At 52.6% G+C, this 21,011-nt stretch overlaps 4 non-coding genes across 4 annotated transcripts; all 4 read left to right on the top strand.

Moving 5' to 3' along the window:
• Positions 1-1,540: 1,540 nt before the first annotated feature.
• On the top strand, positions 1,541-1,612 carry TRNAQ-CUG. Its single transcript has one exon. It is a non-coding gene; the product is annotated as a tRNA-Gln (tRNA).
• Positions 1,613-2,748: 1,136 nt separating this feature from the next.
• TRNAK-CUU lies at positions 2,749-2,821 on the top strand. The gene has a single exon. It is a non-coding gene; the product is annotated as a tRNA-Lys (tRNA).
• A 5,120-nt stretch (positions 2,822-7,941) lies between these two features.
• TRNAS-CGA lies at positions 7,942-8,023 on the top strand. Its single transcript has one exon. It is a non-coding gene; the product is annotated as a tRNA-Ser (tRNA).
• Positions 8,024-16,125: 8,102 nt separating this feature from the next.
• Positions 16,126-16,199, top strand: TRNAT-AGU. Its single transcript has one exon. It is a non-coding gene; the product is annotated as a tRNA-Thr (tRNA).
• The last annotated feature ends 4,812 nt before the right edge of the window (positions 16,200-21,011 follow it).

Genomic DNA, 21,011 nt, shown 5'->3' with positions numbered 1-21,011 from the left:
TGGCTGGGGCAGAGGATTAGGGTGCAGGGGCGATGAGGGCTCTGGCTGGGGCAGAGAATTAGGGTGTGGAGGGGATGAGGGCTCTGGCTGGGGCAGAGGATTAGGGTGTGGAGGGGATGAGGGCTCTGGCTGGGGTGAGGATTAGGGTGCGGGGGGATGAGGGCTCTGGCTGGGGCAGAGGATTAGGGTGCAGGGGCGATGAGGGCTCTGGCTGGGGCAGAGGATTAGGGTGTGGAGGGGATGAGGGCTCTGGCTGGGGTGAGGATTAGGGTGCAGGGGGGATGAGGGCTCTGGCTGGGGCTGAGGGTTTGGGGTGTTGGAGAGGCTCAGGGTAAGGGCAGCCTGCCTCGCCAGTAGTGCGGGCAGGCACTAGAACCCTGGGGCAGCAGACAGCAGTTCTCTGGCAGCACAGAGCAGGCAGGGGAGAGGGGCGCGCTGCTTTCTGTCAGGCAGGGACATGACGCGGAGCGGCGGGGGGGATACGTGCGAGGGGGTGGCAGGTGGGGGCTGGGACCTGCTCCAGGCAGGGTCACGGCAGCGGGGGGAGACGTGGGGGGGCCGGGGCCCGATCCAGGCAGGGCCGGGGGAGAGACCCAGCTCCAACTGTTGCTGGAGCAGGGCACCCAGCCCTGAATATTCCTGGAGCCCGGGCACCGCACACAGATATAACCTGCCGCCCATGTGCGGAGCGGACAGGACCCATGTGGGCGGGGGGTGGAGACACACGTGGGGCAGACACGCTCCTGCCGGGAGGGCCCGGGCCCGGCTGCCTGGTTCGCCCCTTGCCTGGGAGCTGCAGGAGGGACCTTGAGTGCGGCTCGGCTGCAGAGCTCGGAGCCCAGGCTGGGCCCAGGAGCGAGGGGATGGGGAGCTGGGGTGTATCAGGGTCAGAGCCGAGAGTTGGGTGGAGACGGGGCTGTGCCACTGCCGCCGGGCGGTGGGGGGGGGGGAGCCGCCGGCTTTTTTTTTTTTTTTGGCTCCACCCTCCGCGTCCCGATATTTCATCTTTGACATCTGGTCACCCCAGCCTGATGTGAATGAGGATGTCTGGACCAAGGGGCCAGGGACTGGCCTTTGCTAGAGAAACCACTGTCAAGTTTGAGCCAATTAGGACAAGTCAGCAAATAAGAACAACCTCAGGTCTCAGTAACTGCTGCAGGTAGCAAAGTCCTACAGGGAGCAGTTTCTGGCACTACACCTGCGCAGCTCTGCTCCCTGGCTCTTCTCGGGCTCCTGCTCTCTCCTTAGCTCTGCCCCACGCAGGTCCAGCTCCCACGGAGGATGGGACCCCTGGCCTGGTGACTCCCTCATTACACTGCCTGGCCTGTCAGTGCGGCTAACTTGGAGCTTTGGCCTCTCCCCATTGCCCAGGGGCCTGTCAGTCTCAGGGTCCTGATTTCCCATTGGCCCTTCCCCCTTCTATTGCTGCTGGGAACTAGCCAACCAAAAACCCCCACTAAGCTTTAGTAAGGGGCCAACAGTCCCTTACATGAGCCGGCCCCATGAGGGTCACTGATGGCCAGAGAAGGCAGCATGAGCTGGTCCCATGGTGTAATGGGCAGCACTCAGGACTCTGAATCCTGCAATCTGAGTTCAAATCTCAGTGGGACCTTATGGTAAAACCCTGGAGCTTCCACTTCCCTGTCTCCAGCTCTGCAAGAGCAGTTTTCCTCCTGCTGGATGGGTCAGGGCTCTAGAACTGACACCTGAGGGTTGGGATTCTCATGGCTTCATGTGGTGCCCACAAGTCTGGCACTTGCCACTGTGCTTGAAGGAAGCAGGGCTGGGCAGGCTGGAGCCCAGCACCTCTCCTCCTCTGGGCACCTAGAGCAGAGGCGGCTGGTGCTGACAGCTCCAAGGGAAGGCTTAAAAGCAGCGGAGGCCAGGGCAAGAGGAGGAGAGGACCATGCCTATGTGTGGCCAGCAGACAGCCACAGGGCCAGCCTGCTCCCTGATGTGCTGAACCCCACTGAAGGCCACAGGGCGGCTGCTGATGCTCTGTGGCCAACATCAGAAGAAGGTAGGAAAGCAGGGCCAGCCCCCCTGGTGGGGCCTCTGACTGTTCCCACTCCAGGTGCTCACTTTGGCAGTGGAGCCGCCCATTTTCTTTGGCAAGTCAGGAAGGGCAAAGGCGAGACTGGAAGCACCTGGGGCTCATGCCCCAGCCTTTGTGACACCCAACCCCCAACTCCTTCCCGGGGCTGTAGCTGAAGCCAGAGCATTGGCCTGAGCGGCCAAGAAGAGGTTCCAGCCCTGAAGGGAGCAGGACGTTCAGCACAACAGTGAAACTGCAGAAACACAACCACCAAGGGAGTCGAAACCTCAGTCTTCTGATCCACACTCAGACACCTTATCCATTAGGCCACATGGTAACATGAGAAAAACCCCTCCAAGCTCTTCTTTGGAAAAGGGGGACATTGTGTTTCTCAGGTCATCTGCTGAGGGGGGCCGAGACTCTCTGGGCACAAGAAGTCAAGTTCCCCGCGACACGTGAGACTTAATTCTCTGGATCCAGGTGCAGGGCTTTGGCAGGAAGGCTCAGGCATGGGGGATTGGGGTGCAGCGGATGGACCGGCTCTCTAGGTGTGGAGATTTAGTCGCACTGAGGCACAGGAGGGAGGAGGAGGAGGAATCCTGCTGACAGGCAGTGGCTGTGCAGAAAAAGAAGAGGGGTTCTGGGGACTTTTTTTGCCTCTCATTTGCCGGCCTGCTCACTCTTGTGCTGAACAGTGAAGATGATCTCAACAAGCCCAGGTAGCTCAGTTGGTAGAGCATCAGGCTCTTAATTTGAGGGTCCAGGGTTCAAGCCCCTGTCTGCGCGCTCAGCTTCTAAGTTGCCTTGTGTGCCAGGAGCCAAATGATTCCTGGTGCTGTCCACCAGCCACATGCGGATTCCCAGAAGCCGTGGCCATTTCCTGCAAAGGTTCCTTTCCTCAGGAATCAGGAGAGAGGCCACATCCACAGGAGCAGGCCTAGAACACGCAGTCTCTGGCTGGCAGGAAGCGCTGTGGGGCCAGGTGCTGAGAAAGCCCAGAGGGGGAGCAGCAGAGATGGGGGGAAGAGAGACAGAGAAGCAATGAGGACAGAGCACAAGTGTACAGGGGGTTCAGGTCCGGCTATTGTGGGGAACTTCCCTGGTTTATACACGACCCTGGTGCAAGTGGCGGGAGAAAGGATCTGAGTCCCCACCCCCTTACCCACAGGCTGCCTGACCCCGAGGACGCTCTTTCTACTCTCCTGTGTGGCAGAGACCTCGTAACCCCGACAAGGCTGGGCCCAGGAATCCTGGGGGGTTTGATGACCCCCAATCTTGTCATGATCACTTGAACGGGGGCTACAGTGTCTCCACTCTGGGCACTTCCCTGACCCACTCCTCACTGCATGTGCTTCAAGCAAACACCATTTATTACCCAGCAATCAATGTAAAACATAAGGAAAGGTGGGAAAGGAAAACACGTCACCCTGTTCTGTGGTGCAGGGAGATCACAACCAGCGTCTCTGGAGGGTCAGGGCAGGTCACAGTCTCTCCCTCACATGTCCCAGGCCTCCTCCCCAGGCCCTGGCTGTGCTGCAGGGACACCACGGGCTGGACACTTGCTCTGGCAGTGGCCACATGCTCTAGGTGACAGGCCCCTTGTTCCCAGTGTCAGCCCCCCTTGCAGGATATGATCCCCACCCCAAAAGGTCTGGCCTGCAAGATCTCTTGACGGGTGGCATCTCCTGCACTGGGCCTTCTGCCCAGGGTCCCCTCGCTCTCCCACGCTGCTCACTGCACCCACCTCCAGCCCCAGTGCTGCTGCGGCTCTGCCTCCAGCTCCTGGGCTGCTCCTCTGGCTCCGCTTGCTGCAGCTCTTCTCCCGCACAGATCTGCTCCTGGGCAGCTTCTATGGCTCGTGCTGCTGCGGCTCAGCTCCCAGCACAGATCAGCTCTGGTTCTCCCGGCTGGTGCAGCTCTGCTCCCGGCTCTTCTCGGGCTCCTGCCTCTCCTTAGCTCTGCCCCACTCTGGCCCGGGCAGTTCCAGCTCCCACGGAGGATGGGACCCCTGGCCTGGTGACTCCTCATTACACTGCTTGGCCTGTCAGTCCGGCTAACATGGAGCTTTGGCCTCTCCCCATTGCCCTGGGGACTGTCAGTCTCAGGGTCCTGATTTCCCATTGGCCCTTCCCCTTCTATTGGTGCTGGGAACTAGCCAACCAACCCCCCTCCCCACACACACACACACACACTAAGTTTTAGTAAGGGGCCAACAGTCCCTTACACAAGCCAGCTCAGTGAGGGTCACTGATGTGCAGAGAAGGAAATATGAGCTGGTCCCATGGTGTAAGGGGCAGCACTCAGGACTCTGAATCCTGCAATATGAGTTCAAATCTTGTGGTGAAGCCCTGGAGCTCCCAGTGCTCAACTTTCCTGTCTCTAGCTGTGCAAGAGCCAGTCTCCCCCCTCCAGCTGGGTGACTCACCCACTGGAGCCAGGTCTTGGGTTGTGATGGCCACAATGGGTTGGGGATCTAGAACGTGTTACCCTGATGCCTGTGGTTTGACCAGGTGGTTGGGGTTCTTGCTGCTTCACATGAGGCCCACAAGTTTGGCCATTTCACTTGCAGCGACACGTTACCTCTTGCCCACATGGCATTTAAAGGAAGGAGGGCCAAGGCCAGGCTTCACAGTCAGGGCTAGGCAGGAGGGAGGCAGAGTCCCAGGCTGGAGCCCAACACACTTCTCCTCCTCTGGGCACCTGGAGCAGAGGTGGCTGGTGCTGACAGCTCCAAGGGAAGGCTTAAAAGCTACAGCGCAAATGAGGGCAGGGCCAGAGGAGGGGAGACTAAAGTGAAATCCCTGCAAGTTGCGTGGGCCCTTTTTAAAGACACCATAATAGAGGCCCAACTTCAATGTATACCCCAAATTAAGAAAAACAGTAAAAGAACTAAAAAAGAGCCACTGTGGCTTAACAACCATGTAAAAGAAGCAGTGAGAGATAAAAAAACTTCCTTTAAAAAGTGGAAGTCAAATCCTAGTGAGGCAAATAGAAAGGAGCACAAACACTGCCAACTTAAGTGCAAGAGTGTAATAAGAAAAGCCAAAGAGGAGTTTGAAGAACGGCTAGCCAAAAACTCCAAAGGTAATAACAAAATGTTTTTTAAGTACATCAGAAGCAGGAAGCCTGCTAAACAACCAGTGGGGCCCCTTGATGATCAAAATACAAAAGGAGCGCTTAAAGATGATAAAGTCATTGCGGAGAAACTAAATGGATTCTTTGCTTCAGTCTTCATGGCTGAGGATGTTAGGGAGATTCCCAAACCTGAGCTGGCTTTTGTAGGTGACAAATCTGAGGAACTGTCACAGATTGAAGTGTCACTAGAGGAGGTTTTGGAATTAATTGATAAACTCAACATTAACAAGTCACCGGGACCAGATGGCATTCACCCAAGAGTTCTGAAAGAACTCAAATGTGAAGTTGCGGAACTATTAACTAAGGTTTGTAACCTGTCCTTTAAATCGGCTTCGGTACCCAATGACTGGAAGTTAGCTAATGTAACGCCAATATTTAAAAAGGGCTCTAGGGGTGATCCCGGCAATTACAGACCGGTAAGTCTAACGTCGGTACCGGGCAAATTAGTTGAAACAATAGTAAAGAATAAAATTGTCAGACACATAGAAAAACATAAACTCTTGAGCAATAGTCAACATGGTTTCTGTAAAGGGAAATCGTGTCTTACTAATCTATTAGAGTTCTTTGAAGGGGTCAAAAAACAGGTGGACAAAGGGGATCCGGTGGACATAGTGTACTTAGATTTCCAGAAAGCCTTTGACAAGGTCCCTCACCAAAGGCTCTTACGTAAATTAAGCTGTCATGGGATAAAAGGAAAGGTCCTTTCATGGATTGAGAACTGGTTAAAGGACAGGGAACAAAGGGTAGGAATTAATGGTCAATTCTCAGAATGGAGAGGGGTAACTAGTGGTGTTCCCCAAGGGTCAGTCCTGGGACCAATCCTATTCAATTTATTCATAAATGATCTGGAGAAAGGGGTAAACAGTGAGGTGGCAAAGTTTGCAGATGATACTAAACTACTCAAGATAGTTAAGACCAAAGCAGATTGTGAAGAACTTCAAAAAGATCTCACAAAACTAAGTGATTGGGCAACAAAATGGCAAATGAAATTTAATGTGGATAAATGTAAAGTAATGCACATTGGAAAAAATAACCCCAACTATACATACAACATGATGGGGGCTAATTTAGCTACAACGAGTCAGGAAAAAGATCTTGGAGTTATCGTGGATAGTTCTCTGAAGATGTCCACGCAGTGTGCAGAGGCGGTCAAAAAAGCAAACAGGATGTTAGGAATCATTAAAAAGGGGATAGAGAATAAGACTGAGAATATATTATTGCCCTCATATAAATCCATGGTACGCCCACATCTCGAATACTGTGTACAGATGTGGTCTCCTCACCTCAAAAAAGATATTCTAGCACTAGAAAAGGTTCAGAAAAGAGCAACTAAAATGATTAGGGGTTTAGAGAGGGTCCCATATGAGGAAAGATTAAAGAGGCTAGGACTCTTCAGTTTGGAAAAGAGAAGACTAAGGGGGGACATGATAGAGGTATATAAAATCATGAGTGATGTTGAGAAAGTGGATAAGGAAAAGTTATTTACTTATTCCCATAATACAAGAACTAGGGGTCACCAAATGAAATTAATAGGCAGCAGGTTTAAAACAAATAAAAGGAAGTTCTTCTTCACGCAGCGCACAGTCAACTTGTGGAACTCCTTACCTGAGGAGGTTGTGAAGGCTAGGACTATAACAATGTTTAAAAGGGGACTGGATAAATTCATGGTGGCTAAGTCCATAAATGGCTATTAGCCAGGATGGGTAAGAATGGTGTCCCTAGCCTCTGTTTGTCAGAGGATGGAGATGGATGGCAGGAGAGAGATCACTTGATCATTGCCTGTTAGGTTCACTCCCTCAGGGGCACCTGGCATTGGCCACTGTCGGTAGACTGATACTGGGCTAGATGGACCTTTGGTCTGACCCGGTACGGCCTTTCTTATGTTCTTATGTTCTTATGAGAACCATGCCTATGTGTGGCCAGCAGACAGCCACAAAGACACCCAGCCAGCCTGCTCCTGCCCAGGGCGGCTCCAGGCCCCAGCACGCCAAGCGCGTGCTTGGGGCGGAAAGCCACTGGGGGCACTCTGCTGGTCGCTGCAAGGGCAGCAGGCAGCATTGCCTTCTGCGGCTTGCCTGCAGAGGGTCCGCTGGTCCTGCGACTCGGCAAGCCGCCGAAGGCAGCCTGCCTGCTGTGCTTGGGGCAGCAAAATGCCTAGAGCCGCCCCTGTCCCTGCCTTGCCAAACCCCCACTGAAGATGTGCTTAATCCACTCTGTGTGGGGAGAGGATGTGTGGTTGGGGGGAGGAAAAGCCTTGGGCTGCACTGGGGGAATGCAGAGCAGGGGTGACACCCTAAAAAGCTGCAGCAAAGGGATGGACAGGTGGGGTGCATGGATAGAAGAGACTGCGAGCCTAAAATCTAAAAGGGGAGTGTGGGGTCTAGTGGTCAGAGCGGGGGACGGGGGTTGGTGGTCAGAATTCCTGGGTTCTATCTCCAGCCCTGGGAGGGGAGTGGGGGCCAGTGGTTAGAATGTGTGTCGGGGGGAGAGCAAATATTGGGACAGTCCCGATAAAATCAAGACGTCTGGTCACCCTACGTCAGGCTTCAAGTTGAGAATCATTTCCCCTTCCCGCTCTGTGGGACGGGAGACTTTTAAACGCGCTCTCTGTGCGACTGCACATGGCTAAGCAAAGAGAACAAACCCCCAATCCCCCCTGTCCTTTGGGAGCCAGGTTTGCTGTGGGAATTCTGTAGTTCAGATGACTTCACACCTGGGCATTGTGATTCTTTACCAGTTTCTCTGGCATTGGGGCAGTTTTTTTGCTCCCAGCTGTGATGGCCGAGTGGTTAAGATGTTAGAGTCGAAATCCAATAGGGTTCCCCTGTGCAGGTTCAAATCCTGCCCACAGCAAGGCCTGTGTTTTAGCCAGTCTCTCACCCGGGCAATACCTCTGTCCAACCCCCTGAGACACTTTCAATTCTCTCCCCACCCCAAGGAAATCCTGTTCTGCTCCTTTCATAGAGATCCCTGGGACACCCCCTCACACTGTGTCCCTGAGGGGTCGGGCAAACTCTCAGCACCTAAAGCCTCTGCCACTCACCTGGTGCCCCATAGATCAGCCATAGCCCTGGTTCTGCTCCTATCTCTAGAGTGTGAAAGGAGCCAAGTCAGTGACTCCCTGGGAGCTACGGGGCTGCAGAACCAACAGAGCAAAAATAGGTGCTCAGCACCCACTGGCAGCCAGCTCCTCCCTCCCCCGCCCCACTACAGGCCTTGCTGACAAGCTCCTCCTCTTCCCCTTCAGCGCCTCCCACTTGCCAGTGATCAGCTGTTCAGTGGGGTGCAGGAGGCACTGGGCGGGGAGGGGGAGGAGCAGGGACGGGAAGAGGTGGGGGCGGGAGAGGAATGGGGCAGGACGGTGCAGGATGGGAATATAGGGGACAGGGGTGGGAGCTTGGGGGAAGGGGTGGAGTGGAGACAGGGCAGAAAAGGGAGGATTTGTCCTGGGCCCTGCACCCCTCTAGGGCCGGCCCTGAAGGGAAGCACTGACTATCACAGTGACAATTCAACTGACCAGCATTGCGGGGGAGGCTGAGGGAGATCCGCACTCACAGTGATGCCAGGGCGTTTCAGCAGGACTCAGCGAGCTTCATGCTTCTCATGGAGGTGGATTACCAGGAGCGCTCCAGCTGCAGAGCCCAGGTGCTCCATGTGCCTTGCCAGTGTGGACACCTCAGGAGTTAGGGCGCCCGGGGCTGCTTTAATGGGCTCTAACTTGCAAGTGTAGCCAAGCCCCTAGACTATGTCACTTGTGTGACTTACTTGTGCTATTGTAATAAATACAATAGACATGCAATGGTCAGAAATCGCACCAGCAGAGAAGTATATTGCAGGGAAACCATAAGGAAATTAAGAGTTTAAATTATCCTGCACATGTCCCACATCCCCCTAAAATGAAGCCAACCCACAGGTCACATGGGCAGACGTATCAGTGTCAGGATGCTACATTGTTAGCGCAGTAAATGAAGCTGCAAAATAAATGATGTTTAAATGACCTCACTCTATTTTTTACAATCCTGTGTTAAGAGGTAATAGATACAGATGGACACCAGGCAGGGTCGTTTGGAGGACGAAGCCTTTATGCTTCCATCCCCCACCACTGTCAAGTTTTAGCCAATTTGGACAAGTCAGCAAATAAGAACAACCTCAGGTCTCAGTAACTGCTACAGGTAGCAAAGTCCTACAGGGAGCAGTTTCTGGCACTACACCTGCCCAGCTCTGCTCCCCAGCTCTTCTCGGGCTCCTGCTCTCTCCTTAGCTCCGCCCCACTCTGGCCCAGGCAGCTCCAGCTCCCACGGAGGATGGGACCCCCCTGGCCTGGTGACTCCCTCATTACACTGCCTGGCCTGTCAGTGCGGCTAACTTGGAGCTTTGGCTTCTCCCCATTGCCCCTGGGGACTGTCAGTCTCAGGGTCCTGATTTCCCATTGGCCCTTCCCCCTTCTACTGGGACTGGGAACTAGCCAACCAAACCCCCCACTAAGCTTTAATAAGGGGACAACAGTCCCTTACTCGAGCAGGCCCCATGAGGGTCACTGATGGCCAGAGAAGGCAGCATGAGCTGGTCCCATGGTGTAATGGGCCGCACTCAGGCCTCTGAATCTTGTAATCTGAGTTCAAATCTCAGTGGGACCTTGTGGTAAAGCCCTGGAGCTCACACTGCTCCACTTCCCTGTCTCCAGCTCTGCAAGAGCCATTTCTTCCTCTCCTGCTGGATGGGTCAGGGCTCTAGAACTGACACCTGAGGGTTGGGATTCTCACGGCTTCATCTGGTGCCCACAAGTCTGAGGGTGCTCACTTTGGCAGTGGAGCCACCCATTTTCTTTGGCAAGTCAGGAAGGGCAAAGGTGAGACTGGAAGCACCTGGGGCTCATGCCCCAGCCTCTGTGACACCCAACCCCCAACTCCTTCCCGGGGCTCTAGCTGAAGCCAGAGCATTGGCCTGAGCAGCCAAGAAGAGGTTCCAGCTGTGAAGAAAGCAGGACTTGCAGCACAAAGTGAGCACAACCACAAGGGGACTCAAATCCTGAATCATCTGATCCACAGGGAGATGCCTTATCCTTTAGGCCACATGATGAGGGGTCTAAACACTTCTTTGGAAAAGCCGGACACTGTGTTTCTCAGGTCATCTGCTGAGGGGCCGAGACGCTCTGGGCAGAAGAAGTTAAGTTCCCAGTGACACGTGAGACTTAATTATATGGGGCCAGGTGCAGGGCTTTGGCAGGGAGGCTCAGGCATGGGGGATTGGGGTGCAGCGGACGGACCGGCTGTCTAGGTGTGGAGATTTAGTCACACTGAGGCACAGGAGGGAGGAGGAGGAGGAATCCTGCTGACAGGCAGTGGCTGTGCAGAAAAGAGGAGGGGTTCCTGGGACTTTTTTTGGCCCCCTTTTGCCTGCCTGCTCGCTCTTGTGCTGAACGGTGAAGATGTATCCTAACAAGCCCAGGTAGCTCAGTTGCTAGAGCATCAGGCTCTTAATCTGAGGGTCCAGGATTCAAGCCCCTGTCTGGATGCTCAGCTTTTAAGTTGCCTGGTGTGCCAGGAGCCAAACTCTGTTCACAGCCATACAGGGATTCCCAGAAGCCATGGCCATTTCCTGGAAAGGTTCCTTTCCTTAGCAAGCAGGAGAAAGGCCACAACTGCAGGTGTAGAAAGCGCAGTCTCTGGCTGGCAGGGAGAGCTGTGGGGCCAGGTGCTGAGAAAGCCCAGAGGGGGAGCAGCAGAGATGGGGGGAAGGGAGAGAGAGAAGCAATGAGGACAGAGCACAAGTGTAAAGGGGGCATCTGGTCTGGCTATTGTGGGGAACTTCCCTGGTTTATACACGACCCTGGTGCAATTGGCCAGCGGGAGGATCTGAGTCCCCACCCCCTTACCCAGAGGCTGCCTGACCTCGAGGACTGTTAGGATACAGAGATTCAGGCCTGTCTGCAAAGGCCTGTACTTTAAGAATTTAGGTGTATTTTTATCACTTAGCTAGTTATAAAGATATAAGAGAAAGAATAAAAAATCACTGTCTGTCTGTGTAATGGCCTTCTCTTACTGTGACAGTCTGAGGCCTGGTTCTTCGGCTAAGCAGCAAAGGCAGCCATAAGGTGGGAAGTGTGTGGTCACATTCACACATTCCCAACTAGTCACATTGAAATAAGGTGTGATTGGGCTGTGAGGAATACAATCCTGCCCTGATATTCCATCACCTCCAGAGAAAGGGAAACTTAGTTTGGTAGCATCCTGTCTGGCAAGAACTCACTTATCAATAGACCCAGCTGGAAAACCCTGTCTATTGTGACTCAGCAAGGTCACAAGGCATATCTGTAGTTGTGAAATCCTCCCTTCTGTATTGTTTTGTATGTTTATTTGCATGGTCTCTGTCTGGTTCTGTGATTGTTTCTTTCCTGCTGTGACAGGAAAACATCAGATGCTGCTCCCAATGCTACACTCAAGTTTTTCAGAAATTAGTCGACTTTATGGCCAGAAGAGACCATTAGAGCATCTAATCTGACCCCCTGCATATCACAGGCCTCCTGTATGACACAATAGCTACTTTTGGGGGCAACACATTCCAGAAAGGCAGCTAGTCTTCATTAAATGACACCAGGAGATGGAGAATCCACCAATTTCCTTGGTAGCTTGTTCCTGTGGTGAATCATCCTCGCTGTTGAATATTTGTGCCTTAGTTGTAATATGAATTTGTCTCTTTTCACCTTCCAGCCATTGGGTCTTGTTATGCCTTTCTCTGCGAGATTAAAGAGCCCTTTCATACCCAATCTTTTCTCCACATTAAGGCCCTTCAACACTTCAATGAAGTCACTTTTCATTAATGAAGGACCCCCCGCCGCCGAATTGCCGCCGAAGACCCAGAGTGGAAGAATCTCCAGAGGCCCGGACCCCTCGAGAGTTTTCCAGAGCTCCTGGAGTTAGTGAAGGACCCTGTAGTGAGTCGGTGTGGCTCCCCTCCTGCCCGGCAGAGGGAGCTGCCCTGCCAACACCTCAGTGGGCGGAACTTCCGCCCCCAGTCCCCGCCCCCCGGAAGTCAAGGGGCGGGGCAGGAAGTAGAAAAGGCGCATGCCCAAGCTCAGTCAACACCCAGCCGTCGCCGGGAGCAGACGTGCCTGCGGGAGCTCCCGGCTGGGAGCCCTCCTCGGCCCAAGGTAACTGCCCTGCCTGGCCGGAGCTTCCCCTCGCCCACTACCCAGAGGAGCCCGCGGAGCCTACCCGAGCCCGCTGGGAGGAGCCCCCAGGATTGCCGAGCGCCCGCTACGAGGAGGAGCCCCCTAGGCCCTGCTGTTACCCAGAGGAGCCGCCCGAGCAGTCCTGGCCCAACTTCCCAGAGGAGCTACCGGACCTGCCGCCAAGCCCTCCACCGGAGCCGATGCAGACCGACTGGCCTGAACCGGGTGGGACGGACGAGGTAGGCCTTGAGGGGGAGATGGAGTGTAGCCCGGGGGTAGCCGACTCTTGTCCGGCTGAGGGCACTGATGTGCCCATGTCAGTGTGTTGCGGATCCCCAATCCCCACTGACTGCAGCGGGTCCCCGCCGCTGCTAGGGCCCCGGGCTGGGACACAGTGGAGTGGGTGGGCCTGTGTCCCCCCTGCCACCCCACTCACGGGTGGCAGTCTTCCCCCTCAACCCAGCGCTCTGGCATAGCAGCTTGCACTTGGCTGTTGCTGCTCAGCCCCTGCCTGAGGGTCTGAGCTAGAGCTGCTGTTTTGCTGCCCCGCCCTGACTGAGGGCTTGGGTTTTATGGACTTGAACTGCTGCTCAGCCCTGCCAGAGGGCCTGAGCTCTGCCTCTTGCTGTTGCCCTGCCCTGCCCCAAAGGGCCAGGGCTTATTGAACTGCTGTTGCCCCGCCCTGCTCCAGAGGGCCAGGGCTTCTTGAACTGCTGTTGCTCTGCCCTGCCCCAAAGGGCCAGGGCTTATTGAACTGCTGTTGCCCCGCCCTGCTCCAGAGGGCCAGGGCTTCTTGAACTGCTGTTGCTCTGCCCTGCCCCAGAGGGCCAGGGCTTATTGAACTGCTATTGCCCTGCCCTGCCCCAGAGGGCCAGGGCTTATTGAACTGCTGTTGCTCTGCCCTGCCCCAGAGGGCCAGGGCTTATTGAACTGCTGTTGCTCTGCCCTGCCCCAGAGGGCCAGGGCTTATTGAACTGCTGTTGCCCCGCCCTGCTCCAGAGGGCCAGGGCTTCTTGAACTGCTGTTGCTCTGCCCTGCCCCAGAGGGCCAGGGCTTATTGAACTGCTGTTGCCCCGCCCTGCTCCAGAGGGCCAGGGCTTATTGAACTGCTGTTGCTCTGCCCTGCTCCAGAGGGCCAGGGTTTATTGAACTGCTGTTGCCCTGCCCTGCTCCAGAGGGCCAGGGCTTATTGAACTGCTGGCGCTCTGCCCTGCTCCAGAGGGCCAGGGCTTATTGAACTGCTATTGCCCTGCCCTGCCCCAGAGGGCCAGGGCTTATTGAACTGCTGTTGCCCCGCCCTGCTCCAGAGGGCCAGGGCTCTCTGTACCGCTCTTGCTCTGCCCTGCTCCAGAGGGCCAGGGCTTATTGAACTGCTGTTGCCCCGCCCTGCTCCAGAGGGCCAGGGCTTATTGAACTGCTATTGCCCTGCCCTGCTCCAGAGGGCCAGGGCTTATTGAACCGCTGTTGCCCTGCCCTGCTCCAGAGGGCCAGGGCCTATCTGAACTATTGTTGCCCTACCCTGCTCCAAAGGGCCAGGGCTTATTGAACTGCTGTTGCCCTGCCCTGCTCCAGAGGGCCTGGGCCTATTTGAACCGCTGTTGGCCGGCCCCTGCACCAGAGGGCCCGGCGATCTAACGTTGTTCCCCGTGACTCCTAATAGCTAGCAGGCGAACAGAAGTGAGTCGGTGCGGCTCCCCTCCTGCCCGCTGGAGGGTCGAGCCCCGACCGACCGATTACAGACCCCACTCCAGGAGCCCCAAAAAACTCTTGTGGGGGCCCCTGTGGGGACCAGGGCAAATTGCCCCACTTACTCCACCATCTGGGCGGCCCTGATGGGACCTGGATCTACTGTTATTTCAGGACTCCTGTGAGTCCCTCAGCTGGTTGGTTTGCACTCTGCTCTTGGGACTCTCTCTCCTCCTCCCTCTCTGCTGCTCTCCTCCCCTAGACATTGAACCCAGCCCTTGCTGCTGCCAACACCAACTGGCAGAAGGGCCTCTAAGTCCCCTGCCTGAGGGGAGGCCAATTCATGTGGTCGGCCATAAGCAATATGATATTTTCTGTCTTATTCTCTATCCCTTTCTTAATGATTCCCAAGATTCTCTTTGCTTTTTTGACCGTCATTGCACACTGAGTGGATGTTTTCATAGAACTATCCGCAGTGACTCCAAAATCCCTCACTTGAGTGGCAACAACTATTTTTGGCCTCGTCATTTTATATGTATAGTTGGGATTATGTTTTCCAATGTGCATCACTTTGCATTTATCAACAGATCTGTCATTTTGTTGCCCTTTCACCCAGTTTTGTGAGCTCTTTTAGTAACTCTTCGCAGGCTGCTTTGGACTTAACTTTCCTGAGTAGTTTTGGATCATCTGCAAATTTAGCCACCTCGCTGTTTGCCCCTTTTTCCAGATCATTTATGAATATGTTGAATAGTACTTGTCCCAGACCCCCTGGGGGGCACCACTATTGACCTCTCTGCATTTTGAAAACTGATCATTTATTCCTACCTTGTAACCAGTTATTTACCCATGAGAGGATCTTCCCTCTCCTCCCATGAGAGTGTAATTGAGCAGAATAGGGCTTCCTTGGGTGTGGGCGTGAATTGACAATATATCAGGGGGTTGTGCACATTTATTGTCCTGGTGAAAAAGTGTGTCTGATACTCAGTCTTTGCTGCTCCTGCCAGCTGTGACTGCTGAGGACATTTTCCTTCTCTGCTCCAGGGTCTCTCTTCTGCCAGATTCTCAAAAAGTCAGGCCCCTTGCAGACTATGGCAGAGCAGTTTGGTAATAGGCTGCAGGACTCACCACATAAGAATGTAACTGCTGTAGCACCTTGACTGTCCATGGGCCAAATCCTGCAGCCCTGGATAACCTCCCACTGATGGCAATGGGAATTGAGCCTTTGTAACTAGCTGCTTGTACCTGAGGTCTCAGTTATGGATTAAACTGGTGGCAAACACAGCTTCAGTCAAAGAAGTGAAGGCTGTAAGTGAAAGAGCAAAGCTGGCCATCTGGGGAGCTGCTGCAGTCCCATCACCACAGCTAGAAGGGAGAAGAGGAAAAACTCCCTAAAGTCCTGTGAGCAACCCCGAGAAAAGGAAGTTTGTCAGTGAGATCAGTCGCAATAACTATGAAATGACGGAGTGCTTTCTCCTCTGTGCCGACATGGCTGAATTGTGTTACTTTACTGTGAGAATAAGCTTTAAAATATCCTGCTCTAATTTCAGGATCAGTCTGTAATCATAACTGGACTCTGTGGGAAGTGGCCTCTGGATAGTGATCTTTGGGCAGAGCTGGCTGAAGAGCCTTCCTATTCACCAGGAGATCCTGGCTTGGCCTGACAGTTCTTCCTTGCTGAACCTGGCTTTTTTTTCAGGCTCCTTTCTTTTATTTTATTTCTTCTAATGAAAAGAAAAGACCTCACTGCACAATCCTTGTAAGTGCTTGTTCAAGACACAGAAACCCTTCCTTGCAGCTAAGTCTTGGAAAGCGTTAAGTGGTACGTCTGGAGCTGATGGAAAGGTTACCATGACTCAGAGTTGAGCTGAAGCTGCTGTGGCTGAAACACAGAGCACTAATCAGTATCTGATCACAGCAGCTTGTGGGAGAAGCACATGTTAGAAGCCCTCTGTCAGCTCAGCTGTGGCTTTCTGTACACAGAGCCAGCCTGCTCAAGGTCTGCAAGTCTTGAGGGAAATGGGGCACATTTTTACTTTGGAATTTGAAGGTGTAGTCTGGGACCATCAAGTGGAGTGGTTGCAAACAGCTTGCTGGGGAAGGCACCATGGCTTAGTAGGCTAAAGCGCCTGTCTAGTAAACAGGAGATCCTGGGTTCAACTCCCAGTGGTGCCTTGTTCTATAGCTGTTGTCTCCTCTGCTCACATTTTCCTGTGTCTTCCTAGGAAACATAAGAGACCTCCCTTGACAATCCAAGTAATTGCTTGTGAAGAAAAAGGCTTCTTTCCAACGGAGCGTTGGAGAGAATCAAATCCTCAGTCTGGTGTTGATGAAAAGGCTATTGGCATTGGCAAGGAGGTTGCTTCTGCTGCAATTTGCTGTGACAGGAGACCCTGTGTTGTGCAGCCGTGCAATTCACTGGGGATATCTGTGCACAGAGCCCCTTCTAGAGGGTTCTCTGAAGGGCTTGCAGGAAATGGAGAATGACTGTCCTTTCACCTTTCATGTTATTGTTTATGAAAAATGGAACAGTTAGGGGAGAAGTCCCAGAGCATGGCACCATGGCAGAGCTTGCCAAGAGAGCTGCTGGATAAAGAGCAGATTCAGGATCCAGCATCCAGTGCTGCCTTGCTGAACGTGCCTCCTCTTGTCACATTTTGGTCAATCTTTTTTGTTAACGGAGAAGCCCGACTCTGGCTAGCCATACAAATGCTTGCAAAAGAAACGGGTCTTTTTGCTGACAACTGTCAAAAGGAGGCTTTGGATAAACATGGAAACAAGGTCAAGGTCACTGTAACTCATCTTGCATGTGCAGCTGTTGAAGCTACAAGGCAGAGCACTAAGCACAGTATTACCACGGCTGGTCACAGCAGGATCTCTGTGTGGTGGGATCCGTGGGGTACAATCCCAAACTGTGGAACTGCTCTGTCCTTTTATCTCTCCAGCCTGGGCTGTGTCTTACAATGCTGCACTAGTGACAAGCAGCAAAACCCGCTCCATGTGCTGTGATCACTCAGCCAACAACATGCAGCAATGCACCCAACTAAGTTGCATGAATGCTCTATATGCCACTCCTCAATTATACGTAGAGAGATACCAGCGTATCTCCCCAGCCCTCAGCCTTGCACCTCAGAAATGTACCATCTTACACTGCTCAAAACCTCTTGAAAAGTGCAAGATCATTAATTAATTCACCCCTTCCTCAAAAAGAAAGTGAACATGCACCAGCCTTTTTAATCTGAGCAGCTTTCCCAAGAACTTTGGACAATTTCACAAGTAAGTTTAAAACATTAAAATAAGTTTATTAACTACAGAACTCCACCAGAGAGGTCCTTTGGGGCCATCTGCCTGTCCCAAGTCAGGGTAAAGGAGGAGGGTTGGGCGTGGGGCTAGCAACTCCACCCTGTAAAAATCAGCTTGCTACAGAAACGCCAACAATAGAGTTAACAGAGACTTTTAGCCTAGAAAAAGAAGGGTCTTCAACTCGAAGATGCATGACACTGGGTGGTGAAAGCCGCGAGGAAGCCACTAAGCCGATCACCCTTCTTACAACCAGGAGGATTACCATCGGCACATGGAACGTGAGGACCATGTACGAGTCAGGAAAGACGGCGCAGGTTGCAGCAGAGATGAGGAGCAACAACTTGACCCTACTAGGCATTAGCGAGACAAGATGGACGCAAGCTGGACAGAGACGACTGTTGACAGGAGAGCTGTTGCTGTATTCAGGACATGAAGAGAGCGACGCACACCACACACAGGGAGTAGGCTTCATGTTGTCCAAGCAGGCACAGAGAGCACTGATTGGTTGGGAGGCACATGGTCCCAGGATCATCACAGCATCCTTCAGAACTAAAATGAAGAGGATTAAGATGAATGTTGTTCAGTGCTACGCTCCAACCAATGACAGTGAAGAGGAGGACAAAGACTACTTTTACAACAGACTCCAGAAAATATTAGAGTCTCTCCCAGACAAAGACATTACCATCCTTATGGGAGACTTTAATGCCAAAATTGGACCTGATAACACAGGATACGAACAAGTCATGGGGACCCATGCTCTGGGAGAGATGAGTGAGAATGGAGAGAGATTTGTGGATCTGTGTGCACTTAACCTGGTCATAGGAGGCAGCATCTTTCCTCACAAGCGGATCCACAAGAGTACCTGGGTATCGCCAGCAGGCATGACAGAAAACCAGATCGACCATGTCTGCATTAGCAAGAAGTTCAGAAGATCCTTGCAGGACGTTAGAGTTAGAAGAGGAGCAGACGTGGCGTCCGACCATCACTTAGTGGTGGCCAGATTGAAGCTGAAGCTGAAGAAGAACTGGATAGATGCGTCAGACAGAAGAGCGAAGTACAACGTCAACCTTCTGAAGGACCATAAGACCAAGGAAGATTTTGGATTGACGCTGAAGAATAAGTTTTCAGTACTACAGGATCGGTCTGAAGAAGAGGAAGACAGTGTACTCAACAGATGGCAGAAAGTGAGAGACACACTTAGGTCAGCATGCCAGGAAGTGCTTGGAATTAAGAAACACCAGCAGAAAGAGTGGATCACAGCAGAGTCCTTGACAAAGATAGAAGACAGAAAGAAGAAGAAGGCAGCAGTCAACAACAGCAGGACTAGAGCAGCAAAGGCCAAAGCTCAAAAAGAGTATGCTGAAGCCCACAGAGCAGTGAAGAGGAATATTAGGAAGGACAAGAGAGATTATGTGGATGGACTGGCAGCAGAAGCAGAGCAGGCAGCATACAGCGGTAACATGAAACAGCTGTACGATACTACCAAGCGACTGTCTGGAAAGTTCAGCAAGCCAGAACGTCCCGTTAAAGACAAGCAGGGAAATTCTATAACAGGAATAGAACTACAGATGAAAGGAGCACTTTGAGGAACTCCTGAACAGACCAGCACCACCAAATCCACCAGACATCGACCCAGCCAACGAGGACCTCCCAATCAATTGCGATAAACCAACCAGAGATGAGATCAGAAAAGCCATCACCATGATGAAGAACAGGAAGGCGGCTGGACCTGATGATATCCCAGCAGAGGCCCTGAAAGCAGACCTGGATGCTTCAGTGGAAATGCTGTACCCCCTCTTTGAGAAAATATGGGAAGAAGAAGTGATTCCGGCTGACTGGAAAGAGGGATATCTCATCAAAATCCCCAAGAAAGGAGACCTCAGCAACTGTGCCAACTTTAGAGGAATCACACTCCTGTCGGTGCCAGGGAAGGTCTTCAACCGAGTCCTCTTAGAGAGAATGAAGGATGCCGTCGATCCACAGCTACGAGATGAACAGGCAGGTTTCCGGAAGAACAGATCATGCACGGACCAGATAGCAACGCTCCGCATCATAGTCGAGCAGTCTATGGAGTGGAACTCCTCGTTGTACATCAACTTTGTTGACTATGAGAAAGCATTCGATAGCGTGGATCGAGAGACCCTCTGGAAGCTCCTTCGGCACTATGGCATCCCAGCAAAGGTGGTCAACCTGATCAAGAATTCATACGACGGCATACACTGTAGAGTGATCCATGGAGGGCAGCTCACAAACAGCTTCCAGGTGCGAACCGGAGTCAGACAAGGATGCTTGTTGTCACCACTTCTCTTTCTTCTCGTCATCGATTGGATTATGAAGACATCCACTTACAAGCGTAGGAATGGAATCCAATGGTCATTGTGGACCCAGCTTGATGACCTGGACTTTGCCGACGACCTTGCACTCCTTTTGCACAGTAAACAGCAGATGCAAGAGAAGACCAATGTAGTGGCAGCCACGTCATCACAGGTTGGCCTCAACATCCACAAGGATAAGACCAAGATCCTTAGGATCAATTCCATCAGCAACGACCCAGTCACACTGAATGGAAGCCCCCTGGAAGAAGTGCAGTCCTTCACCTACCTAGGTAGCATCATCGACCAGCAGGGTGGCACAGATGCAGACATCAAAGTAAGGATTGGTAAGGCAAGAGCAGCCTTCTTACAGCTCAAGAACATCTGGAGCTCCAGAGAGCTGTCTTTGGCAATAAAGATTCGACTGTTCAACTCCAACGTGAAATCAGTCTTACTGTATGGAGCTGAAACCTGGAGGACAACCAAAACAACCACCAGGAAGATCCAGACCTTCATTAATAGCTGCCTCAGAAGGATTCTCCAGATCCGCTGGCCAGACACCATCAGTAACATCCACCTCTTGGAGAGGACCCATCAACTCCCAGCAGAGGAAGAAATTAGAAGGAGAAGGTGGGGCTGGATAGGACATACACTACGCAAGCAGCCAACCAACATCACCAGACAGGCACTGCAGTGGAACCCCCAAGGCAAGCGGAAAAGAGGCCGCCCAAGAAATACCTGGCGACGCGACCTTCAGGTTGATAGCAAAAAAATGGGCTATACCTGGAACCAGCTAGAGCGAATGGCCCAGGATAGAAGACTATGGAGATCTGTGGTTGGCGGCCCATACCCCGGTTGGGGTGACGGGCATGAATGAATGAATGATTAACTACAGAAAGATAGATTGTAAGTGATTATAAGTGTTAGGCAGAGAGGTCAAAGTTGGTTACGTAAATGAAAATAGAATCTTAGTGTGACATTCTAGACCTTTGGGGGAGCGGGCTGTAACCCCCATATTCCTCATTTTCATATAATCATGATCTTACATATAGAGCATGGCTTGTATGGTATCAGAGGAAAGGATATGATCTGCTGAAAGTCATTTCTCTACCCATCTATGTATACCATTCATGCATATGAAGTTACGAGAATTGTGTAGTATGGTTGTCACTATGCTGTAAGTTGGGGGAATCAGCCATCACCTGCATGAGGCCACAGGAGGGGAATTGCTCAACCTTGCTTGGAGAGATGCAGTGATGCTCACCTGACTCTGAAGAGGGCCACAAAGCCAATGGGGAAGGAAGGACATGATAAAAGGAGAGACATTCGCTATGCTTTATCTCTCTCTTCCACCTCCACCTACAGACACCAC

Source organism: Mauremys reevesii, unplaced genomic scaffold (assembly GCF_016161935.1).
Source record: "Mauremys reevesii isolate NIE-2019 unplaced genomic scaffold, ASM1616193v1 Contig29, whole genome shotgun sequence".
Lineage (NCBI taxonomy): Eukaryota > Metazoa > Chordata > Testudines > Geoemydidae > Mauremys > Mauremys reevesii.
The sequence above is the reverse complement of the archived record's forward strand: the minus strand, read 5'-3'. Positions and strand labels throughout refer to the sequence as shown.